Below are 20,519 nucleotides of genomic sequence, written 5' to 3'. Positions count from 1 at the left end.
TGTTTCTGAGCCTGTTCTCAACAGTTTGGCCCTCATGGATGACAATGTCTAGAAACAGAATAGATGATCCCTTCTGCATATTTCCTAGAACAAGGAAGACCTTTTCTAGAAATTCCATCATACCCTTTTCCTGAAATAAAATTCGTCAGTGTTGAGTCTCATGTCCATTTCTGGAACAGTCATGCAGGAACCCCTCCTGGGTTTGGGGTGGGCTTTCCTTCTGGTGAGGCATGTGCGTGGGACAGGGGTGATTACTGGGATGGAGGGGAATTCTCCGAGGGAAAGAGGCAGGAACCGAATATGGGTTAATAACCCAAATACCCTGCCACAGCCTCATTCCCCTAAACCATTCATTGATAGAATCTGTGGGCTGAACCCACAGTCTGGATCTCTGAAACTCATGCCCATGGCCAGGGGTCATGTTCAGGATAACTTGACACCAGGGAAGACCAGCTGCTTCTGAGAAGCTCTGGACAAACTATATGCATGCAGGAGATTCCAAAAGACCCTCCTTAGCTTTGGAAGCAGTTCAACGTAAGATAAAGAAGAATCCATTTCAAGTTGCTTATACAGAGCCACTTATATTCTTGTAATGCCAGTATTTTAAAGGCAAAGTCTTCATGTTAATGATCAGCTGGGAATTAATCTAGATATTTATGGTGTGTAGGCCTGGCTGAGATAGGCAATCCTTTTATCAGCTAGGAAAACACAAAAATTTGGCTTGATAACAAAGGTTTAATTATACAGAAAGCACAGAGAGGCAAGAGGAGGGTGGAACAAATTGAGAGTAGTATCGACATATAATCACATACCATTTGTAAAACAGCTAGCTAGTGGGAAGCTGCTGTATGGCACAGGGAGTCTAGCTTGGTGCTCTGTGATGACCTAGAGCGGGGGGAGGCTCAGGTGGGAGCCTCAAGAGTGAGGGGATATATGTATACACATAGCTGATTTACGTCATTGTGTAGCAGAAACTAACACAACAATGTAAATCAGTTACACTCAATTATAAAAAAAATTAAGTAGAACCGTGGTGCTGGAGAAGATGCTTGAGAGTCCCTTGGACTGCAAGGAGATCAAACCAGTCCATCCTAAGGGAGATCAGTCCTGAATATTCATTGGAAGGACTGATGCTGAAGCTGAAACTCCATTACTTTGGCCACCTGATGTGAAGAACTGACTCATTTGAAAAGACCCTGATGCTGGGAAAGATTGAAGGTGGGAGGAGAAGAGGTCAACAGAGGATGAAATGGATGGCATCACCAATTCGATAGACATGAGTTTGAGTAAACTGTGGAAGTTGGTGATGTACAGGGAAGCCTGGTGTGCTGCAGTCCATGGGGTCACAAAGAGTTGGACATGACTGAGTGACTGAACTGAACTGAAGTAGATTTAATAAAGAAAAAGCAAATGTAAAAAATCATCATTAGAAAAGCAAAGCAGGAAACTATCCCTGGAGATCACATGGAAGAATGTTTGTTTGACTGAGTCCTGTGGTAAGGGATGATAGAGTCATCATGAATTAAAACTGTAACTCTGGGGTCTTTCATTATGGACTTTATTTTTCCATTTAAGAATGTCACTTTTGTGATCATTCCGGATACAGGAAGGGATGTCTTTCCTTGGACTTCATGTAACCGTTTATATGAGCTGATCACTGTGTAATATCTTGTGCTATTAAAAACCATATGCTCTTAAATATTTATAATGAGGAAAGTAATATTCAGCATCTTACATGCATTATTAACAGTCTCTGCATATATCTTCTAACTCGATTACAGTGTGTGTCATACCTCTGCTGTTGAAATTTACCTTCCCACTTCAGTTATTATGTTTATGGCTAAGGAATGATGGGCCCCCAAGGAGTATTGTGACCCAGAATTGGTTTTCATATGTTGAATACAACTTCCCAGAGTTGTCGTATCCATTCACTTGCTGACAACTCATATGTGTATCCATATAAATAGAAAATTAAAAGTCTTATTATTGAGATTTCAAGAATATATTAAAAGAAAGAGTACTTGACTGGACTTTGCATGACCTGAATTCTAGTCCTAGATTTGCTGTTGACTTGCTGGGTGCCTTGGGCAAGTCCCTTCTGGCTTCATGTTTCTCATCTGTGAAGTGAGAATTTGGGAATAGACAAGATTTATTTCCTGCAGAGCACAGTGAAGCTCAGGTCACACACCTGAGAGGCTGGAGGAAAGACAGCTTCAGAAACTCGTCAAGAGTTTGGCCAATGAGACATGCTTCTGGAACTGAACAAACCATAGGCAAGTGTAGTTTTCCAGTGAGGGTAGAGAATCGTGGATAGATTTCACCTTGTGACTAGGACTTACTCAGAAGGAAATGGATCATCCCACTGTCAGCCATCCTGAACAAGAAATACTGTGGTTCTTAGTAGTAATGGAGAGGAAGATTTTCTTCTTAGTGTAGACTGAAAGTCTATGTCCCCCCAAATTCATATGTTGAAATCCTAGTCCCAGTGTGATGACATTAGGAGGTGGGACTTGGGGAAGTGATTAGGTCATAGGGGTGGAGCCCTCATAAGCAGGATTGAAACTGAAAGAAAGTCACTCAGTCATGTCTGACTCTTTGCGATCCCATGGACTGTAGCCTACCAGGCTCTTCCATCCATGGGATTTTCCAGGCAAGAATACCAGAGTGGGTGGCCATTTCCTTCTCCAGGAGATCTTCCCAACCCAGGGATTGAACCTAGGTCTCCTGCATTATAGGCAGACGCTTTACCATCTGAGCCACCAGGGAAGGCCTAAGTGTGATGATATTAGGAGTCCCAGTGTGATGATATTAGGAGGTGGGACTTGGGGAAGTGATTAGGTCATAGGGGTGGAGCCTTCATAAGCAGGATTGCTGCTGCTGCTGCTGCTAAGTTGCTTCAGCCGTGTCCGACTCTGTGTGACCCCCATAGATGGCAACCCACCAGGCTGCCGTCCCTGGGATTCTCCAGGCAAGAGTACTGGAGTGGGTTGCGATTGCCTTCATAAGCAGAATTAGTGCCTTATAAAAGCGCCCAGAGAAGGCTCCCTCCCCACCTTCCACTATGTAAGTACCCAGTGAGAAGATGGCTGTCTAAGAACCAAGAAGCAATTCTCAACAGATACCGAATTGGTCTGTGCACTGATCTTGGATTTCATAGCCTTCAGAACTGTGAGAAATAACTGTCTGCTGCTTATAAGCCACCAGTTTATGGTGTTCTCTGTGCTCTGTTGCTCAGTCATGTACAACTCTTTGCAACCTCATGGACTGTAGCCTGCCAGACGCCTCTGTCCACAGAATTTTCCAAGCAAGAATACTGGAGTGTGTTGCCATTAGCTCCTTCAGGGGATCTTCCTGACCCAGGAATCACCACTGAGCCACCTGGGAAGTTCTATGGTGTTCTTTTAGAGTGGCTTAAGCTGATTGAGACATATATCTACTTGTAATCTAAACTCACACATGTGGAGATGCCTTGAAAGGTCTTGGGTAAGGGTAGAGTTGACAAGAAATGGGGCAGGAGTTGGGTGAGGATTCTGAGGTTGGATTTGTGTCAATAGGTTTTATTTATAGCTTCTAGAAAATGCAAATTATCCTTTCTCCTTTGTTAGATACTGGGGTCTTCAGTATGTCTTCTTGACATAACTTGGGTCTGAGTTCTACTATGGGGAATTAAGGAGATCAGTGTACCTACCTGTGATACAAGTTGGGGTATTAGGGAGGTCAATACTCCTTCTCAGACAGACATCAGAAGCTATAGAGGAAGCATCTTGGAGGCTTGCCCAGGAAGCTGGGTGGAAGGACTGGAGGAACTTGTTTCAGGGCTCATGAGATGCAATCTTCTGGGAAGCTCTGAGACTTAACAGGTGTGAGCAGGATCCATCTGGGGCAGGCTAGGGAGCTAAGATCATCTTACACTCCATGCTGAAGATCTTAGCTTTCATCTAGGAAATGGGAGGCTCTCAGAGTCTTTGGAGCCAGGTGTCCATTATCATCTTTATATTTCATAAAGGAAACTGTGGAGACAGTGTAAAGTGGTGATGGGGAAGCGAATGGAAATTGGTCCACTGTCACTCTTTGCATTCTCTGTCAGGTTTCATAAAGTCCAGCAATTCAGGTTTGGGGCTACAGATGTCTAGAGTAGTCAGTCTGATGATCTTGAGTTCTCATTTTGAACATCAGGTTGTCCCCAAATTCCTAGTCCCTTTAAACTCCTCAGTAGAGCACAGCACAGATGACTCACGACTCTAAGTTTGCATTTAACATATTGATAAGCATCACTATTTGAAATCTTCAAAAAGAAGAGTGAAAATACATTGTGTGTGTGTATATGTGTGCACGTGCAGGGGCATGTTGTCTGCCTAAGTGTGTGTATGCTTGGATTTTACAGCATGAAACCACAAGTGTGGGGAAGAAAGTGCCAGCCCAGGAGTTAGAATACCTGTGCTCTTCTTCCTGCTCCTGCTGCGCTGTGTTCAGTCACTCAGTTGTGTCTGACCCCACGACTATAGCCCGCCACACTCCTCTGTCCATGCGATTTCCCAGTCAAGAATACTGGAGTGGGTTGCCATTTCCTACTCCGGGGGATCTTTCTGACCTAGGCATTGAACCTGTGTTTCTTGTGACTCCTGCATTAGCAGGCAGATTCTTTACCAGTAACACCATCTGGGAAGCCCACTCTTATTCATGCCCTGTGCCAATTAGCCATTTAACTCTGGGTAGATCACGGCTTACCTAGGAGTCTCCTTCCTTCTCTGTCGAACAGAAATAGGGAGTGAACTAGACTTCCAAGGACTGTATCAGATATTACATTTTTATTTTATAAATAATGCCTTCCATCATAACTTAGAACTGGCACACAGTTTACAGATATTGTAAACTGCTTAAATTCCATGGCATGCCATATATTTTATGTAAGAAAAAAATAAATAACAGAAACAGAAGGAAGACTATATTGGATTTGACCTTGGCAGTTTCATTTTTAGAAATGTTTTCAAAATGGCATGAGCAAGCAAAAAAATAATCTAAGCAAACAACTGAGAGACCTTTTACCATGGAAACCATGAGACAATAGATATTGTGCTGTGGAAATGAATGAAACTGACAGTGTGAACATGTAACACACTGGGAACATTTCTGCTTTGCAGAAGACTTGGAAAAAATAAGGTCTTTTGGTATCTGCACATCAATAAGGAATGAAGGTCTGAAACCCAAAATATGATATTAACCTCACTTATATTAAAATAAGACAAAGTTTGATAAATGTTGGAGTAAAATATTTCAACAGAAAAAAATTTCAACAACAAAATATTGAGGTTTTGGACCAAATAATTCTTCATTGTTGGGCAGGTTGGGGTGGGGGGGGGGGAGGCACTGTCCTGTGCATTGTAGCATGTTTGCCAACATCTCCAGGCACTAAATAGATGCAAGTAGCATCATCTCCCTCATCCCCACATTGTAGAAATTAAAAATATCTCCAAGTACTATTGAATATTCCCTGGAGAACAAAACTACTCCCATTTGAACATCACTGTCCTAGAGTTAGGATTTTTAAAGAGTAAGCAAGCATCGTGTTTTCTCCTCAGGTGGCTCAGTATTAAGGAACCCGACTGCCAATGTAGGAGACTTGGGTCCAATCCCTGGGTTGGGAAGATCTCCTGGAGGAGGAAATGGCAACCCACTTCAGTATCCTTGCCTGGGAAATCCCAAGGACAGAGGAACCTGGCAGGCTACAGTCCATAATAGGATCACAGAATCAGACACAATTGAGTGACTGAGCATGCACGCAAGTATAGGATCTAGAGCCAGACAGACCTGGATTTGATCCTTGGTTCTGCTGTTTACTAGCTGTTTAATCTCAGAAGAGTTACCTGTCCTTCCTAAGCTTTGGTTTCTTCATCTGTAAAATGGAGATAACATTGACAATCTCCCAATGTATCATAAGGATTAAGTTAGATAGGATAAAAACTGTAAAGGATCTAGAATGTAGGTGCCTGGTGTGGGAAAGCCATGCTGGTGATGAATAGGAAAAAAGGGGAATGCAAGCCCTCTGCTTTGTAGATCTATTTCTCCACTCTTTTCCAGCAGCATATTGGGCACCTACCAATATGTAGGTAGTTCATCTTTCAGTGTCATATCTTTTTGCCTTTTCATAGTATTCATGGGGTTCTCAAGGCAAGAATACTGAAGTGGTTTGCCATTCCCTTCTCCAGTGGACCACATTTTGTCAGAACTCTCTACCATGACCCATCCATTTTGGGTAGTCTATACGGCATGGCTCATAGTTTCACAGTTAGACAAGGCTGTGATCCAAGCGATCAGTTTGGCTGCTGCTGCTAAGTCTCTTCAGTTGTGTCCAGTTCTGTGCAACCCCATAGGCAGCAGCCCACCAGGCTCCCCCGTCCCTGGGATTCTCCAGGCAAGAACACTGGAGTGGGTTACCATTTCCTTCTCCAATGCATGAAAGTGAAAAGTGAAAGTGAATTCATTCAGTCATGTCCAACTCTTTGTGACCCTATGGACTGCAGCCTACCAGGCTCCTCCATCCATGGGATTTTCCAGGCAAGAGTACTGGAGTGGGGTGCTATCGCCTTCTCCGGATCAGTTTGGCTAGTTTTCTGTAATTGTGATTTTCATTCTGTCTGTCCTCTGATGGATAAGGATAAGATGCTGGGAAAGATTGAAGGCAGGAGGAGAAGAGGACAACAGAGGATGAGATGGTTGGATGGCCTCACTGGCTTGATGAACATGAGTTTGAGCAAGCTCCAGGAGCTGGTGATGGACAGGGAAGCCTGGTGTGTTTCAGTCCTTGGGGTCACAAAGCACTGGACATGACTGAGTGACTGAATTGATTGAAGCCCTACTCTAGGTTAGGAAAAGGCACATATCACAAAGAGTTGTTTGCATTTATATATGGTTGCAGAAGCCAACATCACAACCTGAAATGTTCACTGCACCTTTAATCACAGTAAAGAAAAGAAGGAAATCACAGTAAAGAAAGCAGAGGTTTCTGTTCATCACCTTCCTTGATCTGTCACTACTTGCGTGTGATATTCATTTATGAGGTCAGCTTTCAGATTAGATAACTGAGGCTCTGAGAGATAAAGGATCCCATCTGGAATCACACAGTAATGTCAGGTTTGTTCAGTTTCAGAGAGTCCCTAACTTCACTTCCCCCAAAGATGAGAGGAGAGGCCAGGGATACAGCTTTGAAATAATCATATTTGAATAAGAGGAGAATTAACATAAATTTGAAAGGGGTTGACTCTGCCAGTGACAAATCATGCTTGAACATAAATTGTGATAGCGTGAGTTTGTCTCAAGACACCAAGTTACAGAGACGATGAGAAGTGTTCAGAGAGGATGGGACTCCATTTGCAGAAGACAGAGCCTGTTTTTCTCATGCATTCACTGCATAAGAAAAGCTAACGCCATACATTTAATACAATTAATTTATTCTAATATACAATTAAAAATCCGGCTAACTAGATTCTCCTTTGTCATCTTTCTTCTGTAAAAGCTGTGCCTAAGAGAAATCTTTCTTCCGGTCCTCCCTGGCCCCAATCTTTCACACTGGGAAAGGGGAAAACCCTGATTCATGGGTCAGAGAATTGGGTTGTAATGCCTTTGAAATATTGGTGCATGGTAGGAATGGTTTCCAATTACAGCAAGCGAAGTGCACGGTCCCAGCACTGTTCTATTTAAATAACTGCTGAATCGCCAGTGCTGCTTTTCTGTTTCTAGCTCCCTGAACAAGTAAATAATGGAAAGAGAGAGGAAAAAATAAATCAGCTCTTGTAATAAATAACCATACAACCTGGGGTTGGAACCTCATTTCTTGATCATATTTCCTCCCCTACCCCAAATACTTTTTTTTCTAATAGAACTCTGAAATACAAGTTGCCTTTTAAAATAAAATTTAGAATCAAAACTTTTGCTTGCATATTTAGGAAAGCTTCCAGCAGCATGTTGCAGTGGGAAATAATACCAGGTTTGGAGTCAGATTTGGTGGTGAATCCCAGCTGTTAACAGGCAATGTGGTCAATGGAAGATCTCTTAATTTATGGAGTTTGAATTGCTTGGGATTTGACGTCAGACCAACCTGTCAGGGATCTTAAATCTCTGTGAGCATCTATAAAATGGGTAGGTCATCATATGACTGGCAGGATGGGGAATCAGGATAATTTATCTGAAATCTCTAGCATAGTTCCTGCTACAGTCATTTAATAAAGGGACAGATATTTTTCATAGTTATCAATTTCCTTATTAGATATAAACATATAAATAGGTTGTTATTCAATTTATGTTATAAAATGTACACAGCTGGTAAAATGGAAGTTATACTAAAGGCAGATACACAGATGAACTTAAAAAAGAGAATTTGATGTGGACCAGAGTTTGGCATTCTTTTAGGAATGACATGTCACATTTGTGAGCTGTATTATGACACGTGGGTGATGGGGCTGGTTGGTAGTCATGATCTACCACTTAGCTACCAGGGGGAGAGAGAGGAGGGTTGCATGGGGGTGTCGAGGGGCCTGGGAGCATAGGCTTGCTGTCTGTATGTCCCCAGAGTCACCATGATAAGGGGGGCGGGGAGCTTTTTGACGATACCTCCTCTGACTGGCCCAGGGAGGTAGAGACAAGCGTGCTGAGCGGGCAAGAGGATTTAACAAAAGGATTGCAGAAGTCTACTAGATGACCTGATTTAAAGGAATCATTTGGTCCAGGCCCAGCAGATGTTTGAATTCCTGCTACATCTTGCCAGCAAGATATCTCCCAGCCTCGACCTGGGCACCTCAGCAGTGGTGAACTCATGGCTCCCAAAAGTGATCAGTTGTGAACGTCAGAGAAGAGATTTCTTCTCTAGATGGAACCTGGCCATGTTTGCCTGTTGTGCATCCTTAGGTCCTTCTTCTAACCTCTGGGGTCACCCAAAGTCTGTTTTCTCCTTCCGGTGGGGCTTTCTGGATCTCCATGGCACCAGCCATCTCCTCTGCATCTCACTCAGCATCCCCAGTTCTCTGATGGCTTATTCAGGGCTGTGCTGGATGTGAAGCATACTTGCAATTCCAGTGAAGGTGTGGAGAAGCTGTAACCTTGGGTGGAAGTGGATCTTTCTATAAGTTGGGAACCTCTGTACTTCCCGTTTGCACCTGAGGACACAGAGGTGTGTCCTTGTTGGCAGAGAGAGCATGAGAGGAGGACCTGCATGACCTTGCAGGGCACTTGAGCTGTACATATGTCACCTCTTGTGAAATGAGGACAATAGCATTTCTTAACTTTGCAAAGCTCAAGTGAAAAAAAATGTGTGTGAAAATACTGCGTGAGTTGTGAACCATCTGACCCATTGAGAGTAGATCTCATGACAATGGCTGAAGGCATTCCATGGTCATCTCTCTTTTTTAAATTATTCCCAGAGAAATTTCCCAGAAGTGTTGCTAACCCCAAGAGTTTCCTCAAACTTGTGCTTTTGCTCTGACTTGTTTGGAAAAGTTGGTCATGCCAGGTACTTGACTAGGCACACAGATCATAGATAGATGACTTTGTCATTGCCCAGGCCAAATGTGGCATGAAATCATTCTAGCTGGAATTTAGGTCAATCTCCTTCCTTAATGATGAAAACACAGAGGGTGTGTTTTCTTTCTGTCATTGGCATTGGCTCACTTTGCTAAATAGTGCTGCTAATTCAGTTGTGATAGAATCCCAGGGACGGGGGAGCCTGGTGGGCTGCCATCTATGGGGTCACACAGAGTCGGACACAAATGAAGTGACTTAGCAGCAGTAGTAGCAGCTTTGATGTTTGACCTAGAAATTGGCTACAGCCCCGCAGCAGACTGTTATCACTTGATCACCAAGGACTCTTTGACTACAGAAGATGGAATGTTCTCCACCATCTCTTACTTACATCCAGGTCTTCTGCTGGGTGCCAGGGAACAGGAGACAAACTCTAGATCAATGGGAGATGTAGACACAGCCACAATCACAGTAACCTGGAAAGTGCTAGAAGAGAGGTTATACATGCTTTGGGAAGGGGAGGGACACCTTCCACCCTCAGCCTGAGCAGAAGTTTCTCCTCTTCTCTGGATCCCAGCTCGATGCTTATATATGCCTCTGTTTCCTATCGCAGCATTTACCCTGTGGTATCTATGAGCTGGCTTCATGTTCTTGATACTTGTTTGACTGAGCACCCTTAAAAGCTGGGTCTATTGATCAGGCTTCTATTAACAAGCATGGTTTCTGATGCAGAAGTTGATACCAGTGCAGCGAGATTGAGATTGAAGAAATGTTTCTCGAGGAAACTTCTGGAAGCTCTATCTCAAAGCAATATAATTTCTATGGGCTAAAAGAGATGGTGAGTACTTTGAATCAAGGCTGGGAGGTGGGAGAGCCTGACTTCTTTGGGAAAATGTTTGACTTAGAGGGTGGGATCCAGGTTCACTTTTGTTTGTGGAATGCCCATCCAGGACACTGGACATCATTCAGAATTCATTGATTAAGCAGAACATCTTGGAACACATCTATTGTCTGATGCCCATTGTCAATGGGAGTTCCCTGAGACTCGGAGTAAATAAATTGCTAAAGTGCTTAAAGCAAAATGATTAAATTGGCACTTGGGGTTCCCTGGCTCTGAAGGCCATTATATCTCAGACAAGGCATCTGAGCTATATGTATTGGATGTCTGTTGTCAGCCTGAACTGCATACCCTTCTGAACCTGCCCACCCTGAACACATGCCCCCACACCTAGTAACCTATTCCAAGGGAATCTTTCTCTGGAAGTTGTTCTCTTCCTCAGTCTAATCTTTGGGCAATGTGCTTTAATCGAGATTGATTCAACAGAGGACATTAGAAGTCACTGACTTAGGATCTTTGTAAGGAAACAGGCCCATGTGGGTGTTGCCTGGCCCAGTGCCCCTGAAATCAGGAAGGGTGGGGGTGAGCAGATCCAAGTTTCCCAATTAGTTTTATTCCAAGTGCCTCTATGCACAAAGGATTCCAGGGAATGTGTGGTTACACTGCTACCAAAGAAGTGTAACATATGGCAGGTAGTTTTAATCGTAGAAATTAAAGACACTATCCTTGGATGGGGAAACTCATTCAGGAAAAGTGATTTCTATGTTGACAAAATATCTAACTCCACCCATCTGTCACTTCAGTTACTTACACAGCACCCATGACTGGTTTCCCCTAGATTCTGTCCTTCAGAGGCGTGCGGGTATCAGATCAACAGTGAAGGTTTGGCCACATGTCAGCTGTCCATGGTGGTACTAAGAAAGTCCAGGATCTGGGCCTTTAGCCAGATCTGGACCTGTCTGGACCTGTCTCAACAGGTCCCAGACCACACATGCAGAATAAAGAACCTACTGAATGAGTAATTTTTGAGCACCTTTCTATGGGGCACATAAGATCCAGAGCTGCGGAGGTTGCAACCTTCAACCAGGATCTCCTCTGCTCTCCAGGACCACACCACATGCTCTGAGCATCTACCATGGGCCTGATCCTGCTATGCCATGCTCATATTTGTTATCTAACTTAACTAGCTGAGTGAGCCTGGGAGGTAAAGATTAGTTCCCCTATTTGCAGATGAGTGCAGTGTCATTAAAGGGAGCTAAGAGATGTGCCTAAAGTGAAAAATTGAGCATCTGGTACCTTTTAGCAGTTTGAAACAGGGTGAACAGAAGGTAACAAGCATTAAGATGGAACTGATAGTGTAAGAAAGAGTAGGCAGGGGGTAAATTCAACTTTGGTTGGAAATAGGACATCAGGCTACTTCTTAATGCAGCTGCTCCCTACAGAGTCAGTAAGAATGTTGTTTGTCTTAGCCTGACGTTGCTGATGAAGTTCAAGAGGGGAGGTGGCTGTCTGTGTGGAGCAGGGGATATAGGGAAGAAAAGGTAGGTGGGCTGGTGGGGTACATCACACCAGTGGCCTTGACGTCTGACTCTGAGGCCCAGATACTGGACTTTCTTAGTACCACCACGGACAGCTGACATGTGGCCAAACCCTCACTGATGTCCTGAAAGAGTAGTATATGAACAGATATGAATTTAGACTGATAATCAAAGGTATCCTTTTCTGAGTAAGATGGCTGTGTCCTTCATACAGGGCACCTCTTCACCTAATATCAAGGTAACCTGGGAATTTGTAATTGTCAACAAGACTGCTTGATGAGCTTGGAGTGAAAGCAAAAGAAGGCAATTGGTTGGGTTTTCCCAAAAAGTTCATTCGGGTTTTGATGGGGAAGATCCTTTGGGGAAGGAAATGGCAATCTACTCTAGTATTCTTGCCTGGAAAAATCCCGGGAACAGAGGAGCCTGGCAAGCTACAGTCCATGGGTTGTAAAGAGTCGGACATGACTGGAGAAACTTAGCATGCATAGAAAAAACATGAGCAAACATTTTGGCCAACCCAATATACAATCCTGGGCTTGGGAAGTTCTGGCTCACAGGCTAACTGTGACCTGCCACCTGTTTTTGTAAATAAAGTTTTATAGAACATGGCCAGACCCATTTATTTATAGGTGGCCCTGGCTGTTTTCATGTTAAAACAGCAGAGTTGAGTAGTTTCAAGAGACCACATGGGCTGAAAAGTCTACAATAATAACTGTTTTGTCCTTTACAGGAAAAGTTTGTCAACACTTATTCTAGTTCATATACTTGCTGTCCCTTATTTTCTTGTTTCCAAGTACTCTGATTAATTCTATTTCTCCAGATCTCCTAAATCTGTCTCTCTTCTCATTCACATAGATTTTTTTCCTTAGGAATCTTAGAGAATTGCAGATGACTTCCTCCAAATCAAATGTGGGCAAAAGAGGACATAATTGGCTCATACAGTATAGTCAAGGTTGAGATGGCTTTATAAACATCTAGAATTATAGACATTGGAACCAAAAAGTATTTTTCATTCTCTAAACCTCCTTTTTTTGGTCTGTGAACTATTCTTGCTTACTATAGGGAGGCTACTTCTCACTGGGAGGTGTGACTTTGGCTGCTTTGGGTCTTAATATGTGAAGGGGTTTCCTTCCCAAGCTCAGGTTGAAAAGCCTTAGAAAGGCTTTATTCATGTACCCACTGCTTGGGACCAATCAATGTGGCCAGTGGTGGAAGGTAGTGAGGAGCTATCATCCTGGGTCCAGATTGGCTTCTGTGGATGTGGTGTGATAGTAGAAGAAGGAACCCAGAAGACCCAGGGCCTGTGGGCAGGGCCCCTTTATCGAGCTATCACTCACATTGGATTTGCACCAGCCCCACCTGCATCCTTCAAGCCCTCAGCAAATCTCTTTAGACCAACAGCAGATGGTCTCCTCAGTTCACTCCGTTCAAGTCATTCTGGGCACTGCTGCAGGAGGATTGCTAAATGCAATCTGATTATGTCCCTACACCTGAGCTTAAAATGCTGAGATTATTTCCATCCCACCTTCTCCCCCATGGCCTAGTGACCAGTAGGAAAAACTCATGATCCACTCTTACTTATCAGTTTCAGTCCTTCTCTTATCACTTCCCTGCACACACCCTTCATTCTGATCAGATCCATAGGTAGTTTCTCACATGTGTCTGTGGAAAAGGCAATGGCACCCCACTCCAGTACTCTTGCCTGGAAAATCCCATGGATGGAGGAGGCTGGTAGGCTGCAGTCCATAGGGTCACAAAGAGTTGGACATGACTGAATGAATTCACTTTCACTTTTCACTTTCATGCATTGGAGAAGGAAATGGCAACCCACTCCAGTGTTCTTGCCTGGAGAATCCCAGGGACAGGGGAGCATGGTGGGCTGCCGTCTATGGGGTCGCACAGAGTCAGACATGACTGAAGTGACTTAGCAGCAGCAGCAGTAGCACATGTGTCTGTAAATTGCATGCTGCTTTCTGTGCCCAGAATATTCTGCCATCCCTATCCATCCAGTGAGCTTCTGACTCCTAGCTTCCTTCTTAAATCCTTGGGATGCCAGGCAGGATGGATGCTCCTCTTTGGGCCTCTCACAGCCTCTGTGCTTCCTGCTGTCATGGGCTTATCGCATTGCTCCAGAGTTCTCTGTTGCTGTCTTCATTTACTGCCAGCTCTGGTTGGTGCTTTGTGCACCTTTGTGCTCACACATGGCACCAGGACTGCGACAATTGTTTTCTGGATGAAGCGCTTCTGCTCCCCAACCTTCCCCCAAGGAAATGTCCTCTAGTCATTAATGCCCTCCTACAACACCTCAGTTTTCTTTTCTCAATTCCTCTTTCTATCTCGTCACTTATTTAAAATGGCATCTTCTCAGTCTAAGCTCATCAGTTACTTAAAATGGCATCTTCTCTCTTTCCTATGCCAACCTCAATGAATAAGTTCTGGTCAAGTAGCAGCTACCCTGGACCTAGTATTTTCTGCGTCTCCTGGGTCTTAGAGCCAAACATACCTTGTTTTCATTCCCAAGTACCATCTAGATTGCCACTTTGGGAAAATAATCTATTATGGTTTTGTTTGAGAAAAAATTCCCTATAGTTTGATACACACACAAATAGGTATATATCCATGTATTATATTTATATAATATGTGTACACACCTGATGTAATATACATATATCAGTAATTATCAGAAATGCCTCGGATTCAAACGGGATATTTCCAGGTGACTCTGCAAATTGAGGGCAAGAGAAGGGAGTGACAGGATGAGATGGTTAGATGGCATCACTGACTCAATGGACATGAGTTTAAGCAAACTCTGGGAGATACTGAAGGACAGGGAAGTCAGGTGTGCTGCAGTCCACAGGGTCGCAAAAAGTCAGACACAACCGAGTGAACAACAAGGTGACTCTGGAGTAGATTAAAAGGCCTAATGGAGTTATAGTCTGGGGACCCCCATTAAAAAGCTGTACATTCTACTTATATAAAACTTTCTGTAGTTCAAGATTTGGAGAGAATAGGATTTAGAATCACAAGTTTAGGAATTCAGTCTGAGTCTCCCTTTCCTGTGTAATCACAGAGAAATGGTACTTCATTGGCAGGAGTCTTTATTTCTGCACTTACGTAATAGTTACCTCTCACCAACGAGTGACCAAAGTTAAGGGAGAATGTAGAGGGAAGTGATTTATAAACTGCAAAATGCTGTAAAAACATCAGTTATTACAGATACAGAAATCTAAGAATTCAAATACAGAATATTTAAAGTGATCTCCATGGGGAAATACATTTTCATCCCTCCCCGGGACAATCTGATATTTCCCCCAACAAAGTATGGCATGGAGAGTCCTAGGTACCTTAATTACCTGGTGGCTGACAGCCGCGTGTGGATTCTGGCAGGTTTCAGACAGAAACTAAACAGGCGCTCACATATGCAGCTGTCTCTTCCCGGGTCCCCTCACTGGGGACCAGCAGCTGCTTTGAAATGTGACTCTGCTTTTGTGAAATTCCCTCGACGGAAGCTTTATTATCTTTCTTTTTCCTCAGGACGGCCATTTTTCTCGACAATTCCAGGCCGATCTGCGAGAACAAAGATTCTCTCTGCAAGAACAAAGATTTCTCTGCTGAGAATCAGAGATGCTCTGTGAAGCGGAGGGGCGGGGCCACAGGTTTCTGAGGTCTGTTCACACCTCAGATGGAGCCTGCAGACAGGTCCTAACAATGCCGGCAGCTGTTGAGGATGAAAAGATGGTGCAACTCGTCAGAGGGTTTTGGCAGCGATGCTGGGAGATTTGTGGAACGGCCCAGCAGCCTTCCTTTCCCCGAATTTGGAAGAAAACCAGCTTGAGCACTGTTGGGAAGGAGATAACAGGAGGGAGAGTGGTGGGTGAGAAAGTCAGAATTTACAAGATGTCTCTGGGTCTCAGCATTTGCTCCCTTTGCCTTGATCGCATCAGTGTTTATAAATAACTTGTGTTTTCCCTTGAGCTGTAGGTAGCACTTAGGAATCTACCACACACGGGGTGATACCCAGAAATTATGACTTGCAAGGGGTTCTAGATGTGTGTACCCTGCACCCTGCAAAGGAGAGAGTTTTTCAAGTGACTTATTTCCCATTCTAACTCCAGCAAGCTCCAGGCGGTAGACCTGACACGCACATATGGTCTGTGCCCCATCAATATTAAAAATGCATTAGTCAGTCTCAGTTTTCCTTTTGTATTTTCTAAGACTTGTCCATCACCAATGAATAGATCCTATTTGTAGAGAAAGAACAGCTTTAAAATGACAAAACCAGAACATTTCTCCAAATCCTGGGAAGGGCTGGCACTTTAAAAAAATAACCAGCGACAAGAAAATTTCAAGTGAGTTGTCTCCGATGCCCGTCAGATTTGCAGGCTCATGGCTCTCTCTCTCTCCCCCCCACCACCGCCCCCCCCACCCCCGCCCCACTCCTCTCTCTCTCTCTCTCTCTCTGAGTCTCTGCATCCCAGATGGAGTGGTTTCTGTAGAAAAACAATCATGGTTCTATTCAGGAGAGCTTCCTTGGCAAGAAAATGATGATCGAACTGATGCTATTGTGACATAACGTAGGAGTTTATAATTGCAATTTGTTATGAAACAGTTGGACCGAATCCCAAGGATGGGTATTTTAGTGCTTCATGGAGAAAATGGAAAGAAAAGCATTGGCAAGGACGGATAGGGGGCTTGTAGGAAGTCTGGCTGCTTGGTTATTTACCTTGGTGTAACCACAGAAGTTCAGGTCTGCCCCCTCAGTCTCACGGCTCCGGAAGCTCAACCCTACCAATGTCCCAGGGCTGAACATATTTGGGAAGGCCAGTTAATACTGAGTAAGGATTTCCCAGGTGGTGCTAGTGGTAAAGAACCTGCCTTTTAATGCAGGACACACAGGAAACACCAGTTCAATCCCTGCATCGAGAAGAACCGCCCCGCCCCCCCGGCCCCCCCCACCCCCCCATCCCCCCCCACCCCCCCATCCCGCTCACCCGTAGGAAATGCAACCCGCTCCAGTATTCTGGCCTGGGAAGTACCACGGACAGAGGAGCCTGGCAGGCTACAGTCCATAACGCAAAGAGTTGGATATGACTGAAGCAAGTTAGCATACTGAGTAAACTCAGGTACAGACCCTGGGAACAACACTGTTTATTTACCAAGGGAAACAGAACTGACAGGCCCCAGCCGTTCTTGGCACAATCAGTTCATGCCCTGTAGGCAAACTCCACAGGGAGGCCAAACTCCCAGCAAGCCTGGTATCAGGAAAAGGCCAAGTTTCAACTGGGGGTAGGTCTCATGCATCCACCATCACCATAAATGCTCAGTGTTGGGATAATGGAATCATCCTTGAAGTCTCCAATGGGACACCTTTGGCCCTAGGGCACCATGGACAGCCCGTCCAGTGGCCCCCTAAGCTTTTGATTATTGACATTCTTCCCACACCAACCCTGGCATCTTTCTTTAACTGTGATAACACTTCCAATTACATTAAAATTGGGACCAGACCAATCATTTGGCATCTCTTCAGAGTGATATTTGTCAAAAATTTGCTCAGCACTTCTTTAGAGGAGAAATTGAGCTGTGTGTAGGGGAGAGGCTGGGAAGCAGGGCTCAGCATCAGTGGCTTAGGTGCTTCCTCTCTGGACCAGCTCAGACTTTTCCTTCCAACCAACATGGCTTGGCAGACAACTGGATTTACCTTTCCAAGAAGGCAGTTTAAAGGTCATCTATTATTTGTTGACCTAGGTGGCTCAGGGGGAATAAAGAATCTGCCTACAATGCAGGAGAACTGAGTCAATCCCTGGGTTGGGAAGATTCTCTGGAGAAGGGACTTGCTACCCACTCCAGTATTCTTGCTGAGAAATTCACACCCACACCCCCCCCACACACACACACACCCACACCCACACACACACACACACCCACACACCCACACCCCGCCCCCCAGGTCCTTGTAACTGAGCATGGTGAGGAAATCAGTAGAGAAATGCCAGGGAACTTGGGAAAACAGAGAAAGGGAACTCACCTGGGAACCGCAGGTAGGCTGGATTTGGAGAAGATTCCTAGGAGGGCCTGCTGGAGAACAAGCAGCCAGTCTCAGATCAGGGGAGGGCATCTTAGAGTACGACCCTGATCTTACCCATTATGAGCTGGCTCCATGGTTTAATTCTCAAGGCAGCCTGAGCTCTGGTTTTCCAGTTTTCACCCTGAGGGGGGTGGTGGTGGTAGTGATCTTTCTCTTGCCCAAGCACTTCCTACACAAGTGTGAGAACCACACTGAGTGATAAAACTCCTGGGTCTAATAATAACCATAGAAGATGTCCAGTATTTTATTATTTATTAAGCAAATCTGTTTGTTATCCCATTTGATTTTCTAAGTAAGCCTTATGGCAGTGATTTTCAGCAGGACTGATTTTACTCCCAGGTGACCTTTGGTATTGTCCAGAGGCATTTTGGATTGTCATACTGGGTGCTGGGAGGTTCTTACTGGCTTTGATTCGGTAAAAAGATGGTGCTAAACATGCTACAAATCATAGGCTCTGCACCCCACAGCAAACATTATCTAATGCAAAGCATCAGTAGTATCAAGGTTGAGAAAACTTGTCATGAGATTATCTTCATATTTAAAAAGAGAGGATGAGTACCAAGGTCTAACTGTATTTAAAATAGCTGTGTGATCCTTGGCAAATCATTTAATCCTGAGCTCTAATTCAGTTCAGTTCAGTCTCTCAGTCTTGTTTGATTCTTTGTGACCCCATGAATCGCAGCATGCCAGGCCTCTCTGTCCATCACCAACTCCCAGAGTTCACTCAAATTCATGTCCATCGAGGCAGTGATGCCATCCAGCCATCTCATTCTCCGTCATCCCCTTCTCCTCCTGCCCCCAATCCCTCCGAGCATCAGAGTCTTTTCCAATGAGTCAACTCTTCACATGAGGTGGCCAAAGTATTGGAGTTTCAGCTTTAGCATCAGTCCTTCCAAAGAAAGCCCAGGACTGATCTCCTTTAGAATGGACTGGTTAGATCTCCTTGCAGCCCAAGGGACTCTCAAGAATCTTCTCCAACACCACAGTTCAAAAGCATCAATTCTCCGGTGCTCAGCTTTCTTCACAGTCCAACCCTCATCCATACATGACTACTGGAAAAACCATAGCCTTGACTAGATGGACCTTTGGCAAAGTAACGTCTCTGCTTTTGAATATGCTATCTAGGTTGGTCATAACTTTCCTTCCAAGGAGTAAGCGTCTTTTAATTTCATGGCTGGATTCACCATCTGCAGTGATTTTGGAGCCCCCAAAAATGAAGTCTGACACTATCCACTGTTTCCCTGTCTATTTCCCATGAAGTGATGGGACCGGATGCCATGATCTTAGTTTTCTGAATGTTGAGCTTTAAGCCAACTTTTTCACTCTCCTCTTTCACTTTCATCAAGAGGCTTTTTAGTTCCTCTTCACTTTCTGCCATAAGGGTGGTGTCATCTGCATATCTGAGGTTATTGATATTTCTCCTGGCAATCTTGATTCCAGCTTATGTTTCTTCCAGCCCAGCATTTCTCATGATGTACTCTGCATATAAGTTAAATAAGCAGGGTGACAATATACAGCCTTGTCGGACTCCTTTTCCTATTTAGAACCAGTCTGTTGTTCCATGTCCAGTTCTAACTGTTGCTTCCTGATCTGCATACAGATTTCTCAAGAGGCAGGTCAGGTGGTCTGGTATTCCCATCTCTTTCAGAATTTTCCACAGTTTCTTGTGATCCACACAGTCAAAGGCTTTGGCATAGTCAATAAAGCAGAAATAGATATTTTTCTGGAACTCTCTTGCTTTTTCGATGATCCAGTGGATGTTGGCAATTTGATCTCTGGTTCCTCTGCCTTTTCGAAAACCAGCTTGATCATCTGGAAGTTCACGGTTCACGTATTGTTGAAGCCTGGCTTGGAGAATTTTGAGCATTCCTTTACTAGTGTGTGAGATGAGTGCAACTGTGCAGTAGTTTGAGCATTCTTTGTCATTGCCTTTCTTTGGGATTGGAATGAAAACTGACATTTTCCAGTCCTGTGGCCACTGCTGAGTTTTGCAAATTTGCTGGCATATTGAGTGCAGCACTTTCACAGCATCATCTTTCAGGATTTGAAACAGCTCCACTGGAATTCCATCACCTTCCCTAGCTTTGTTCATAGTCATGCTTTCTAAGGCCCACTTGACTTCACATTCCAGGATGTCTGGCTCTAGGTGAGTGATCACACCATCATGATTATCTGGGTCATGAAGATCTTTTTTGTACAGTTCTTCTGTGTATTCTTGCCACCTCTTCTTAATATCTTCTGCTTCTGTTAGGTCCATACCATTTCTGTCCTTTTTTAAGCCCATCTTTGCTTGAAATATTCCCTTGGTATCTCTAATATTCTTGAAGAGATCTCTAGTCTTTCCCATTCTGTTGTTTTCCTCTATTTCTTTGCATTGATCGCTGAGGAAGGCTGTCTTATCTCTCCTTGCTATTCTTTGGAACTCTACATTCAGATGCTTATATCTTTCCTTTTCTCCTTTGTTTTTCACCTCTCTTCTTTTCACAGCTATTTGTAAGCCCTCCCCAGACAGCCATTTTGATTTTTGCATTTCTTTTCCATGGGGATG

General features: G+C 44.2%; 1 non-coding gene across 1 annotated transcript; it reads right to left on the bottom strand.

The window, feature by feature from the left end:
- Nucleotides 1-2,694: 2,694 nt before the first annotated feature.
- Nucleotides 2,695-2,766, bottom strand: TRNAY-AUA (transfer RNA tyrosine (anticodon AUA)). Its single transcript has one exon. It is a non-coding gene; the product is annotated as a tRNA-Tyr (tRNA).
- Nucleotides 2,767-20,519: the final 17,753 nt, after the last annotated feature.

The sequence above is a fragment of the Ovis canadensis genome, chromosome 3 (assembly GCF_042477335.2).
Source record: "Ovis canadensis isolate MfBH-ARS-UI-01 breed Bighorn chromosome 3, ARS-UI_OviCan_v2, whole genome shotgun sequence".
Taxonomy (NCBI): domain Eukaryota; kingdom Metazoa; phylum Chordata; class Mammalia; order Artiodactyla; family Bovidae; genus Ovis; species Ovis canadensis.
This window is presented reverse-complemented; position numbering and strand designations above follow the sequence as displayed.